This window comes from Falco cherrug, chromosome 1 (assembly GCF_023634085.1).
Source record: "Falco cherrug isolate bFalChe1 chromosome 1, bFalChe1.pri, whole genome shotgun sequence".
Lineage (NCBI taxonomy): Eukaryota > Metazoa > Chordata > Aves > Falconiformes > Falconidae > Falco > Falco cherrug.
Window position 1 is genome coordinate 59,565,945 of NC_073697.1, and position 13,865 is coordinate 59,579,809.

The 13,865-nt window shown below is 37.2% G+C and overlaps 1 protein-coding gene across 5 annotated transcripts in view; it reads right to left on the reverse strand.

The window, feature by feature from the left end:
* Positions 1–13,865, reverse strand: part of CLOCK (clock circadian regulator) — a 68,032-nt gene that overhangs the window by 36,355 nt on the left and 17,812 nt on the right. For all 5 annotated transcript variants that reach the window (XM_055710098.1, XM_055709934.1, XM_055709880.1 and 2 more), the window contains exons 4-5: positions 11,682–11,739; positions 2,435–2,549 (exon numbers count right to left, since the gene is read on the reverse strand). The gene's annotated coding sequence lies outside the window, so the exon portion shown is untranslated. The remainder of the gene's footprint in view (positions 1–2,434; positions 2,550–11,681; positions 11,740–13,865) is intronic.

Genomic DNA, 13,865 nt, shown 5'->3' on the forward strand with positions numbered 1-13,865 from the left:
TCTCATTTTACATGACAGAAAGTTCAAAAGAACATTGTTTTATTAAATGCCATGATAAATAAGTCTGGACTAAACCAATACAACCCTTTTTCTGACTCTGAATTCAGATTCAGCTTTTCATTTTTATTTTAACTTCTACCTAAAAGGCTCTCGTAAATTTGAAGGTGGAACAGATGTAAAATAGACTTCTCAGTAGTATAACACATTCTATCTAGAAATTTATGCAAACAGAAGGCATTTGGCATATAGTAATTTACAGCTATAATTTATTTCTTACTATATTTTATTCTTGAGCACATTGTTATAACAGACACACAAAACAGTAACAATTAAGATACCTATTAGAACGTGATCTCCTGTGAGAAAGTTATTTAACCTGGCTGTTTCTTAAAGCAGTCACTTACTCATTACAAAGTTTCAGCAGGAACCTTTGGTTTTCCAGCTGTACATATTTTGAACAAAGAACATGCATGATGTATTAAGAGTGACAGAAGGAACGTAAAATTAAAAGTAGTATTTAATTCAACAAGTACCTACTTTTAGGTATTCAAAAATTATAAAACTACACAGATTACAGAAAGGCTGAAAGTCAAACATAAACCAATCAAATTCAATCTTTTCCTTTGATATAGAAAAGTCAGTTGTCAGAGGCTGCTCAAATGGAGCATCAAAATTGTAACTTTTTCAGTGATTAAGGAACAACTGCATGCAGGAAGAAGTTTTATATGAGCTGAACTTGCAGGTATTTGGGAATTCTTCTATGTTACAAACTTAATAGTAAAAAGGCATTACATTTATTTCAAAGGAGCTAGGTCAGGGGTCCTCAAACTTTTTAACCAGGGGGCCGGGGCGCAGATGCAGTGGCAGGCAGCCATCTGTGGCTGCTTGGTTCCCCCCCAACCCCCCACAGGGAGGCAGGGGGGTTCTGTAAATAGCAGGGGCCGGACTGAGGACCCTGGGGGCACGTATCCAGCCCACGGGCCGTAGTTTGAGGAACCCTGAGCTAGGTTTAATAATTTTAGTGACTAATAGTTTCTGAGAAGGAAGGATTTGTTTCTGAGAGTGCCAAATCCAGTGGAACTTGCAGTGTTAATACGACAAAGAAATATGGCAGCAACTCCATGACCCAGTCTGCAAAGTGTTCCATGAAAATCTTATCCCAGTTTTTAATATATGGGGAAACTGAGGAAGAAAGCTTCTGTTTCAACAAAACTGTCACAGTCTACAACAGCCACATACTATGCAGGTTTGCTCCACGAAACTAGTATTTCTCCCCACAGTTTCATAACTTGAATGTAGCAGGAAAGTAAATGGGAGAGCTGTGCTGCAGCACTACCTTTTTAAAGGTTCATCACAAGGTTTGCGTGCAGTTTTGCCCAAATGCCCATGAGCCCTCTTACCTACCTCTTCATCTTGCCTTTATTCTCCAAAATCTAGTGCTCTGAAAACACACTGGAAGCAAACCATTCCTTTACTTCAATTCTTCAAAATAAGAATTACACTGACCATACTGACAACTTAAATTCCTCAAATTAGTTGGCCAAGTTTTATAAAGTAATGGAGCTGCACTATTTGAAAACCAGCCAGAAATGGCAAGATGTAAGTAAATTATGAAGAAGTGTTTGTTTGGACTTTTCTCAAAAGCACACAGCAAACCAGCTGCTCAGCAGTAAAAGCAAACTACCATTGCTGGCATGGAATTAGTTTAAAATCAAGACACCAGCTAGAAACTTGTTTTCATTTAAGCTTACACAGTATGCACTAATACATGTATGCACTAAATACACTTTCAGCCCTGTGTTAAATTTTTAAATGTATTTGATACCTAACATTATAGGGATGAAGAGTAATACAAAAATCTGTAGGAAAAATGATATTTTGTTCTCTTAATCTGCAAAAGAAAAATACATGTACAGCCAAATACAGAAGACTTTCATCTGTGACATAACTGACATCTTCATTATGCAGAATCAGAATTTGAAAGTCAGTATTTTCACTTTAACAAAGCACTCAATTTCTAGAATTCAACAAAACATTCACTTGTTACAGTATACAGATCCTATATGTCAGAACTGGCAACCTAGCTTTGCTATCCAAGACAAACAGTTAAAAGAACTGAAAGCCCACAGGAAATGCACTTGTAGTGCATTTATTTCTCACTTTTCAAGGTCTGACCCTTCTGTCTTTGCATCCGAATCTGCAAGACACTGAACATTCTCAGTGCTTAGACAAGCCAATGGGTAAGGCTGCAGAGATAAGGCCAATGAAACCAGTCAAGTTTAAAGCAAACACTACAGAAATCAAGGAGTACACCTATTTCTAAGATTCAAATTCAGTCGCACTCTGGAGATCAAAAGACACTACTTAACATTGCTACTCAGCCCTTCAGTGTTGATAACAGAAAGCCATAGGAATAATAAGAATATAACTTTACCTTTTACACTTTGGGACTTGTTAAAGTGTGAGGTTTAGGAATGAAACCTGGTTCCTCTGAAGAACAATATGGAGTTAGATGTATCCTCTTCTGCAGAAAAGCATTGAATTCTGAACTGTAAAAAAATTAAAAAGGAGTGTTTTAAAATCAATGAGATGTAAAATAATCACTTCTTTTAATAAAAGAGAAGTTGTAATTTCAACAAAAATAATTTATAAACGCAACATTCTGCTTATTAAAAATATCCTGAGTATTTCACTATCTGAATTCACCTCGTTTTAAAGCTCTTCTCCTTGATAAGCAGGATATTCTGACACAATTTAGTTTCTGCTTTAAACTATCACTTTATGCTTACCTTTAACCTTGATGTCATTCTTAATTTCAAATTCAGTATCATCCCACACCATCTACGTCCTTATTTCCACTTGCTACCTTCAAAGTATATCTTTACACCATTATTTTAACACCTTTTCTGCTGAAACTCTTTCTTACTTGGGCCTCTCTTGGCTTTCTGAGTTAAGTCTTCTCTCCAAATCTCCAGAATTGCCACCCTCAAGACTCCAGAATGTGTAGAATGCTGCTGCAACTAGCAAAGTCACCCAGCTGCATTACTGCTACTCTCTCAGACACAGCCATTAACCCCTTCTTTCAAAACCCACTTCATTAACATTTCCAAGAATGTATTCCAAATGAACCTCACAAATCCAGCTCTTCCATAAAAAAACTCTGCATGAGTATGTGACCACCAATTTCCAGTCTCTTTATACCATTACATTTCATTTATAGTTTCTTCCCTTGAGCCATGCTACTTTCCACATTTTTAAGTTACATGAAATCAGTTTTCTCATCTTTATTGTGCTTCTATCTGCCTTGCTTACGGTTCTTAAAATAAAATGTATTCACTATACAATAATGTACTTGTACCATTTCTGAAAATTTTTATTTTAAAGCATATTAAATTCTAAAAAGGAAGCTGGGATCTAAAAACTAAGCTATGCTACTCTTAAATTTATTAATGCGCTTAATGGAAAACACCAGAATTACCTCTTATTTGATTAGAAAAGTTAAGTTTCTCCTTCCCCTGTACCTAACAGAGGCTCTTAAGTGGTTAAAACACAGATGTAAATATTAACATAGGAAGTTAAAGCACAGAACAATCTGCCAACAGGAGAAAAACAATTACAGCATGATTCAATGAAGCCACTTGCTCTTGTCTGGCCAAATAACCTGCTGGCCCATTGACCTACTTTTTTAGGTGCTTACAGCCTCCTCTCCTATTCTGTTTTGTTCCGTTTGACAAGTGCTAACATTAATAGTGACAAAGAGTCCCATGAAGTCTAGGTTAGAGAGTCTGCAACATGAAACCTGTGTTTTTAAACTGCTTGGACTCGAACAACTCTGCCAACTCTCACCCAGCTTCGAACAGAGTTCTAATGAGGAAAATTTTAGACCTCATCTCTGCAGCATGTATTTTGTAGAGGTGTATTTTTAAAAAAAATCACAATGAAACACTTCAGAAAAATACCACAGGACTTATATCTATATGATAACCTTATGCGATAAAGTCTAAAACAGAATTTTAAAAAAAGAAGTTTTTAAGGGTATTTCAAAAAGGGATTTTAAGATGACAAGGAAAGGAATATGTTTATGTCACAAATACACATAAGCAAGCTTAAATCAGACCAAAAGGAAAGCTAATCACAGCGGAAAAGCTTTTGTAGCCAAAACCACATAGATCTCTAACTCAGTAGAAATGGCATGCATGCAAAAGCCAGCAGAAAGGTTAAGACGCCTACACACCAGCACTGTCAGCCACAAGTGTTCAAAGGTCATGGGTCTGTCTCCACAATTCATGAGGGTTTTTTAAATGCAATGAATTATGTGTACTTGTCTCTAGATACTGTGTCTTTTGTACACATTCAGTGCATGGTTTTAAACTTTTCTGCAACCAAGAAGGCAGAAACTTACAATCTTTAAGAAAGCTGAGGTCCTCAATCTCAAACCTTAGCTGCTGCCATGGATATACAAACTATTAATACATAACATTTCTCAATCTGTAGCAAAACCACAAAAACTAGCAACACTGTCACTTCTACACAATGCTGACTTACCAGTCATGGCGAGGCAGTAAGTTACTGGGTGCCAAGTTATTGCTTGGCCAAAGAAACGAGGTTCTGATTAAGTCATAGGTAAAAAGCCACAATCCAATCGAAGGTAACAGTGAAAAGTTCACACCATCTGATAAATATTCAATGTTTTCGAATGAAAGAATTTCAGTAACTTCAGTCCATTTTTATCATCAATACCGGTATGCACACTGGTGATATTAAATCTTAGAAACAAATTCAAAGAGCAAACTGTGATATTACACTACAGTCTTGCTCATGACAGATTTCTGTCATGACTGGACTAAAAATGGATGGGACAATAGTCAATGCTCTGCCTGTACTTAATTTTGTACATCATCAGTGACTGAAACCCCTACGCCTCCAGTACTTCACCTTAATGGTAACATTGTCAAATATTTTTGAGGAAGAATCAATACTGCTCTTATATTTTAAAAAAGTTTTTTTAAAAAATGTCTTGATTTTATAAGTAATATTTTCATGACTTTACAGATTGCAGCCCTCAGACAGAATTAATGCAAGGTGATAGGTATTATTAAGACAAGTAATTTCACCCAGGAAAGATCACAGGAAAAATACAGGAAACAATGCAGTTTTCCAACGCTACGGTTTCTTCAAACAGAAATAGATTAACTTCTTTAATACAACCTGATCTCTGTGCCATAATCCTATTTTGCCAGGGGAACAAACTAGTTATTATAATCACAGAGGATAAGCTTTAAAGAAGATCTTGTCTAAAGAATCAAAATCACAGCACACCAGCCCGCACCTCCACAGCACCTGATGCCCCAGCAGAGCTCTAACGCCAGTTATGTACCAGGGTAAGCCAGCCAAGGAGCAGAAAAACCACACTGCGAGCAAACAGCTGAGCCAGAACCTAGCCCTCAAAGTAAGCACAGCACCAAAAGCCCTATTGATTATATGGATTCTGGGGATAATTATAGACCTTCTTGATACTTTTTTCCAGGAGGAAAGAAGCGTTTCCTTCTGGTAACTTGGATTATGAACTTCTGGTGTTTCAGTCTACTAAGGCATTACACCATGGGCAAGCAGAGATCCATTATCTCATGCCCAGAATAGCACACCACTATCGCTAATGTTCTCCATTTTGCTCTTTGCTTCATAGGTTTACCTCCAGCCCAACCACTTTTCTGTTCAGCTTTTGTTTTTTGGAGGTGGAATAGAGGGAAGGAAAAGGGAAAGAATTTGCTTTGGTTTTGTTCCTCTATAGTAACCCGACTTTTTAGAGAGCAATAGATTTTTAGGCAGGTAAACCATAACCTGCTCTCTAATCAGATATAGTTTGGCCTAATAGAACAAGCTAGCAGGTTTCAAAATACTTGCTCCTCTGCTTGCAGTGCTATAAACACCAACAGAAAGCAAATTAGGATAACAACGGATTGATCCCTTCTTGCTAAACAAAGGCTATCTGTTAAAATATGTTTTTAAAACTGACATACATCCCTTTTATCTTCTACCTCAAAATTGAACAAAACAAAAAAAACACACAACCACAAAAAAAAAAAGGCAACCAAACAAAAATATCAGAAGGCAGGGCTGACAGGAACTTCAAGAAATGCTGTCCAAACTTTGCAGCTGAAAAGGTTATTCTAATAGCTGGAAATAGCTTCATATTGTAAACTCCTCTCCATCATGTCAACAAATCAACTGTAGTCTTGGCCTGTACTTGTGCAGAAGATCTGACATAATCCAGAAATGTCATTTGCTGTAGATAAACACGCTGTAACAGCAGGTGTACATCTTCACCTGCTTCACAGGAAAACAGAGTATGAGAGGGCTGCTTCTAGCACAGACATCCACACAACTTGATCCCAGAATATCCTGGTCTGGTAGAGCAGCTTGCTTAGGGCCACTACCTTTGCAGGGGGTAGAAAAGGACACATCTGTGCAACATAATGAAGAAAGGGCAGTAGGACAGATGACTGGTGGTGCGGATTGCCATTATCAGAATAACTCACCCAGTCAAGTCTGTTCCTGAGGGACTTTTGAGAAAGAGATTAAGCCCAAGCAATCTCCTGGAGAGATGACCTGCCTGACAGGAGGCCTGTTGTGGTAGTGGTTAGAGATATCACACCTTTAGTCAAGTTATAATGGCACTTGAAAGAGTGCATACTACCTGCCCACAGACCTGTTTGTACATAGTCCAAACAAACAGCAGCAGTTGGAAGAGCCTACAGATCACCATGAGTGGGAGACAACATAAACACCACAGAGGTAAAAAGAGGTTAAGTTCTTAAAAACGGTTTTTAACACAGATGTGTCCTTGTCTACTCCTGCAAAAGAAAGGGACCTAAGAAAGTTGCTCTGACAAGTCTGGCTAAGAGTCACTGTAAATAATATCTTCATAGAAACACGGATGATGAGGATTAGAGGAAAAAGCAATCCTCTCCTATGTTCTTCATGTGCTGCCATCAAGAGAGAACTTTGCTGTGTAACTTGGGACTGGACACAATTTGCAATTTCTGGTTGCAGAAAATACGCCAGCCCACCATTCCTCCCCTCCAGGTCATTTGGTCTGATCTCTGTTTGACCGGCTGTTCTGCTGCCACTCTCACCTGGAGTCTGCATCTCCTTCCCCTTCCTCACCACAGAGATGGGCCCACAGCTCCCTCCCCGACACAGTGCAGCACTCCCATCTTGGTTCAGACTACAGTAAAGGTATGTGCAAGAAAGCCGTAAGAAGCCTCAGACTCTTCGCCTGGGCTACACTGCTGCCCAGCCATATAACCCACTGATCTGGCCTGTGACTCACCCATTTCTTTCTGACTTTTCCTCAGACCTGCCTCCTCATCAGGAACTTGCTGGCCATCTGGGCTCTTCCCTGAGCCTGGCCGCCCATCCCAGGAAAGTACTCAGCAAATTGCCAGGCTTCTAATAACTGGTCCTTGGCTTTGGGGTGCTGAAGCACTTACCAGGCTTTTCTCCCCTCCATCACTTTCCAGGTTGCCTGTATTAACTTTGCCTTCTAAGATCCGAATTAACTACACTTGGAGATACCTGAGGTGTTGAGTATGTGTCCCCTTCAAATTGTTAACAAAGTGATTAGAATACTGATTTTCAGAGTTTGTTAGTGAGGACACTCCCTTTCTCAGAAAATCATAAAGGAAAACAAAAAAATAGTACAGACCTAGCTAAGTTTATAAGATAAATTCAAAAGACAGTGTTTAATGACATGGCCATCAGAAACAACTGCTATTCTTCCATATTCTCCTTTGAAGTATTTTCTCAGTCCTTCGTATTCACAGCTCCTTACTGGAGATACCTCTCCTTCAATAACAAAGCTGTAAAGTGTGGCAGAGATAATGCTGGTAAATGCTGTGTGCCACTAGCCTGTACAAGAGAAAGACTGTGGCTACATGTTACTGATTCCACTTGCACCAGTTGTTATAAAGCTCCAGCCTCCTTCTTGCCACCCTTCCCTTGGCTCCCACTGGAGGTGTGCACCCCTTCAGCTCTGGCAACACACCAAAGCAGATTTGTGAAATGATGTGTCCAAAAGAATCCACATATCACAGTTTTAAATACAGTCTTTATTATCATGCTCTTAGTAAAAAAGTGTGACTTCATGTACCTTTGAAAATGGGCACGGCTGAGGGACTTAACAAAAAAAGCAGTACTTCACAGCATGACTTTTAATCAAGATAAGCTAGCCTGTCGGTGTTACAATTCAAAAGTGAAAACGTTCACGTCTCTAAATCTCCACTTCCTTTAATGGGACCTGCAGCCAGCCAGCTCAAGAACAGATCCTCAATTAATGCTCACTGTGCTATGGAAAAAGCGTTACACGTTGAGTAGAATCTGGAGAGTCTGCTAGTCTCTCAATGGAGGCATCTAAACTTGGTATATTTTACAATGAACAAGTAAAATCCCAGCATCCTTCTTCCAGCCTCTTAAACAGAGCCAAGAACAAAAGTTTTTTCAGAAGTTCAAAAGGAGAAAAAATGCCACACATATGCTCAAAAGTTTAAATTCCCACCAAATATTACCAATTATCCCTGAAAATTATCTACTACACACAAAATAATGACTTTCAACAGAACAGTTACCAGACCAAAAAAAAAAAAAAAAAAAAAAAATCGATAATTTCTCAATATTAACAGAAATTAAAGGAAAAAAATTTAAAACAGTGTACCAAGATATCTATCCTGGAGTTAACAACACTTTGAAATTATTTATCCAATTACAAATATGCATATTAATGAAACAGAGCATTAGAAATTTTAAATGTTTTAGATCAGATACGGATGCTAGTTTAAACAATTTGTCTAAAATTGATTGTCACACTTTCCTCAGAGCATAAATAATGCCAAGAATACTAATAAAGCTAACCAAAGAGGAAAAATTTATTAAACACTTTATTCCTACACTGTAAACTATTCATGAAAATTATGAGACACATAAGAGTGTTAAACATTGCCTTTCATCCACCCCAATAATAAGAGGGAAGAATGTCTAGATACAGAAAGTAAACTAACTTTTGAAAACTGTCCTGGAGAAAATTCATTATCAAATTCAACAGATGCAATTATTACACATTCAAAGCAAGGTAAATTCTTCTTCCATTCCATAAAAAAATTTCTGCTGAGTGTTGATATAAACTCATTTTTAAATTTAGAAAAGGAGGCTTTACAATTATTATTACTACAACAACACTCAGTTCTCCACTACAATTAATCTTGCAGAAAAACATGAAGCTACATACTAGGTGAGCACCTTAACCAGTTAGTACGCATGTGTGTTGCAAGGTAGAAAAGGTACCTACAAAGCTGTTTTTTAAATTCATACAAATGACTCTTTCCAAAACTCTATCCTAGACCAGAAAAATCTGCTCAATGAAGATTTATCGGTTTTTATATCCAAATGAACACTAATACCTTTTACATACAGTACTGACTAATCTAGAAAAACCTTCAGTCACAATTTCTTGTTTTGTTCTCACTATTGCATTCTAAAATCGTCAGAAATCCAAGTCGTCAACAAATGTCCAATACAGCCTGTAAGAAGTTAAGTTATGCAAGTTATTTCTGCACCCAATGCCTTTACAGTCTATTTAGGAGAAACTTAATCATATAGCTATAGGCCTTAAATCAGTTTTGTTTGATTTATAATTCACTTTACCTTTTAAGGGGCAACCACGTATTTCATATCAACAGCTTAATTCCTTTAAGATACCATTACCTAGCACATTCAGAAACATCTTATCGCTTCTCAGTTATGCACACATTAAAAAGGGGTGGAGGAGGCAGAGGGAAAGCAGAATGCCACGCCAGCCATCCTAATGAAATGAACTCAAGTTTTGTTTTTTTGTTGGTTGTTTTTTTTTAAACAGGAGACAAAAACTTATTCCTAACTCATGGACAGGGTACTCACCTAGAATGCAGGAGAAACAGACCAAGTACTTCCTCTGAATCAGTCCACAGGTAAAAGAATTAGACATGTAGGATAGCAAGATCAATATATAAGAGATGATGCAGGTCTACATACATATATGGCTACAGACGCTAGGATACAGATTCTACTACTTCATAGCCTAACAGTTACTTACATTTGTAAGCACTTTTACCAAACTCCTTGGTCAAACAAAAGTTTTCATGTTAGCCTGTGATCATTACTTTGACCACTCATTTCCACACCCATATTAAACTCCCTCTCTTCTGCTACCATCAGTATCTGTAATCACACAGTCAACACAGCTGAAAATTGGTCCAGCCTAAAACTAACCCAAATATTGTTTCATTCAGCTAAATCAACTGCATTTGTTTCACCATATGGCTGCTCAAAAGCTGTGTTGGCACAAGGGAAGGGGAAGCAGTGAATCACCAGGTTAGACAGCTTTTGGCAACAATGCCATTTCATGCTGACCTAACACCATGTGTTAAATTACAACCAGAGAACAAAACTGAGAAAAATGAGATTCAAATTTGTTGTCAAAGAGCAGCATTGTAGCTACTACTCGAGAAGTCTGCTTCATATTTAAATGAAATATCTGTACTCTCCCATGCATTGCTGCATCTCATGTGGCAACCTGTAAAAAATGAAATTTCTGGACAGAATGAGGTTTATATACATTGATCCAGACTCATGGATCAGGTTTGGAATATGAAGACAAACCCAGAACTCAGCTTTAAAGTCAATGGGAAACTCAAGCAAAATGTAAAAGCACAGCAGTATATATACCTGATGTGTTGCTAAGTAGTTAACATACTTATTAAGTACCATGTTAATTAGCATGAACTGTGACTGGTTTAAGATGATACTCTGTATGGATACTTGTACAAGGGCATTCACCTAGATTAACAATATGAAACTAAGAAAATTTAATGAAAGAATGATTTATACCAGCAGCAGCCATTTGCAACTCTTAGTTAGAATTGTACAAGTGTACCAAATGGACCTATATAAAAAGATTAGGACAGTTGTGAACAGCAATGTCCGAGAACAAGTGACAGGTGTTTCAGAAAGTTAATATTTACTCTGAAGCTTAATTATCCATCTAATGTAGAAATGCAAACATGGAAATAAAACACTATAAAAATATTTAGCGATAAGCATAATTTTTTTCTTCCAAGTTGATTGCACAATCCTCGATTTGTGCAGCTGTGGAAGTGCTTCTGATGCTTAGATTTCCCAGCACGGGTGACTCATGCACAGCTAAATTACTCTGTAAATCTTTTGTCAAGAGTGGACTGTTTGACTGCCTGAAGAATGGAATACGCAGTGCATTTCACTGGAAAGCGTCTTCAAAAGGAAAGAAGTGAGAATTCACATTTCCATAAAATGAGAGAGTAGGAACATTTTAAGCTCCAACACTGAAGCACGGTCCAAGTCACATATTAACAAACAAGCAGCTCCTCTTCCTGCCTCCCCCAACCCCTTTCATGTAGAAGTCCTGCACATCATCCTGAGGACCAGAAAATGATAACAGAAGAAAGAATGAGGTAGTAGAAAAACAGAACAACAAAAAAAATAAAACAAGGGAAATGCTAGGGGATGCTAACTTCAGTGTATTAAAAAAAGATGTGGCAAAATACACTTCTGTATTAGCATGCTTACTGTTATGTTCATAAGATTAACAAGATTTAACAAAAGTAAAGACTTACTTTTCTAATTTCTGGTGTCTGCCAGTAGCTCCTTCAGTTTTTCCCCCAATACAACTACCTGTTACAGAAAAAGCAAGTTTACACATTATATGAAAACTCAACACTACTGTTATGGAATTACAAACCCCTGCATTGCACTACTTAATTTCATTAAACCAAACACTACAGTTACTCTTGCAATTAACTTTCAATGTAACAATCCAGCCTCAACTGGAATTACAGTGATTGCAAAACCTGAGATATAGGACAAGTCCTTCATATTACATAGGCAGGAAGTGCCTTAACAGGAAAGGGAAAAAACAAAACAAAATAAAATTTTGTAATTGGTACAGAGAGGAAATGTCTTAACTGTTGTCTCAGCTAAAGAATGGACAAAACTAAGGCAGAACACCTTTAGTTTTCTTGTTCCTGGAAACTCTTTGCAAAGCTTGTTGCAACCACTTTGGGGATAGACGTTAGATATCATTTTGCCACCCTGCTATAAGCAAGAATCAAAAGGAAATGGAACATCATCCAATATTTAGTCAATAATTGGACTTGCTGAGGCTGGAAAGATGGTGCATTATTTTAGCAAGAGGGACAGCATTGCATGAACTCTGCAGAAACAGCAATGCATCAAGAGAAAAAAGCACATAAAGTCAACTCTAAATTTAATGTAATTTTACTGTAATTATTCTGCATATATATTCTTATATAAATGGAAATAAACAAAGAACACCACCTTTACTTAAGCATTCAAATATGAGAGCACTGAACACAACGGAATTTCTGAATGTTCAGTAAACACTGTTGAAAGGAAAGCCATAGTTTGAAGTAGCACTGTAATATTTAACCAACTGTCTTTTAGCATTCTGTGTTTCCAAAACATTGTCATTTTATGTAGATATCAAATTTGCAAGCATTCTTTCTTCATTCTCCTGAGGAGCAGCAGCATGCTTTCCTCCTTTGCGGCTTGCTACTGACATGAGAAGAAACTTTCAGGGCTTGTGCTGACTAAGCAACTCCAGAAAACCTACTGAATTCACCACCTGAGGGTCACCAGAGAAGCAGCTAAAGACGACCAACAAATACCTTGTTCCCATAGATCAGTACGACCTTCAAAATGTTGGGTCCAGTCAATTTAAATGTAAATTAAATTGATCAATTATGACACAATATTACTCTTCAAGCACTGGGAATTTCTGTAATAAAGACTTTCAGAACCTTGCAGACTAATTCAACACTCATGGCAAAAATTCTGCCAATTATTTCCCATTCCCCCAGCTCTTTCAAAAATATTTTAAGATCATGACATTGATTAAAAGACATAAAACACTGAATGTAACTGAAGAATTTCTAAGCCAATCTTTTTTAAGCTTTGCTGCTACCGTATTTGAGAGAAGAATCTTCAAGATTAGGTTATGGGGGGAAAAAGGATCACAAATTCAGCTCCTTTTTGTATTTTTGGAAATTCAGATTCTGGCCTGATACTTCCATATAAACTTTAAATAAAGTTTCAAATGAGTCATCAAATTTATTTATATAAGAACTATTAGTCCTTTTTACCATCTACAACACTCAACACAAAATCATATTACAAAAATGATATCAACTACTTGGGACCATAGTCACTACGTTTACGTAACTTTAAACTTTTCTCAGCTTTTTTCTTTTTCTCTTCTACCATTTCTCAAGCTTTACTTCCACAGAATTATCAGGCCACATTATCTACCAAAACACATGTCTCTGTATGCATACTCTTTGCCCCTCAAAGCCTCCACTGCATTCTTAAGTTCTCAACACGTCCCAAATTAGTATCACCATATTTTATTTGCAAACATTTAGAACCTTTCCTTCCAGATTGTTACTGAAGATGCTAAAATTAGCACTGCTTAAAAGGCTTCCATCTCAACGAGCAAGTAGGACCTATTTAAAAATAAAGTTGCACGAGATGTATTTTACAATATTTTAAATGAAAGCAAACATGGTAATCCATGCCTTATAGGCTCTTTTCCCACTTTGTTAACAGAATCTGACTTAGATCATTCAGCAAAAGTCCTGAAAAGTAACATTAAGAAGGTATTTATGAAGTCATTAGAGCTATTCCAACTTTCAGTTAATATATCAGTTATGAAAAAGTAAAACTATAATCAAGTTTTACTTTCAACAGCAATTCTCTTCTGCTCAGAACATTGTGAACATAGT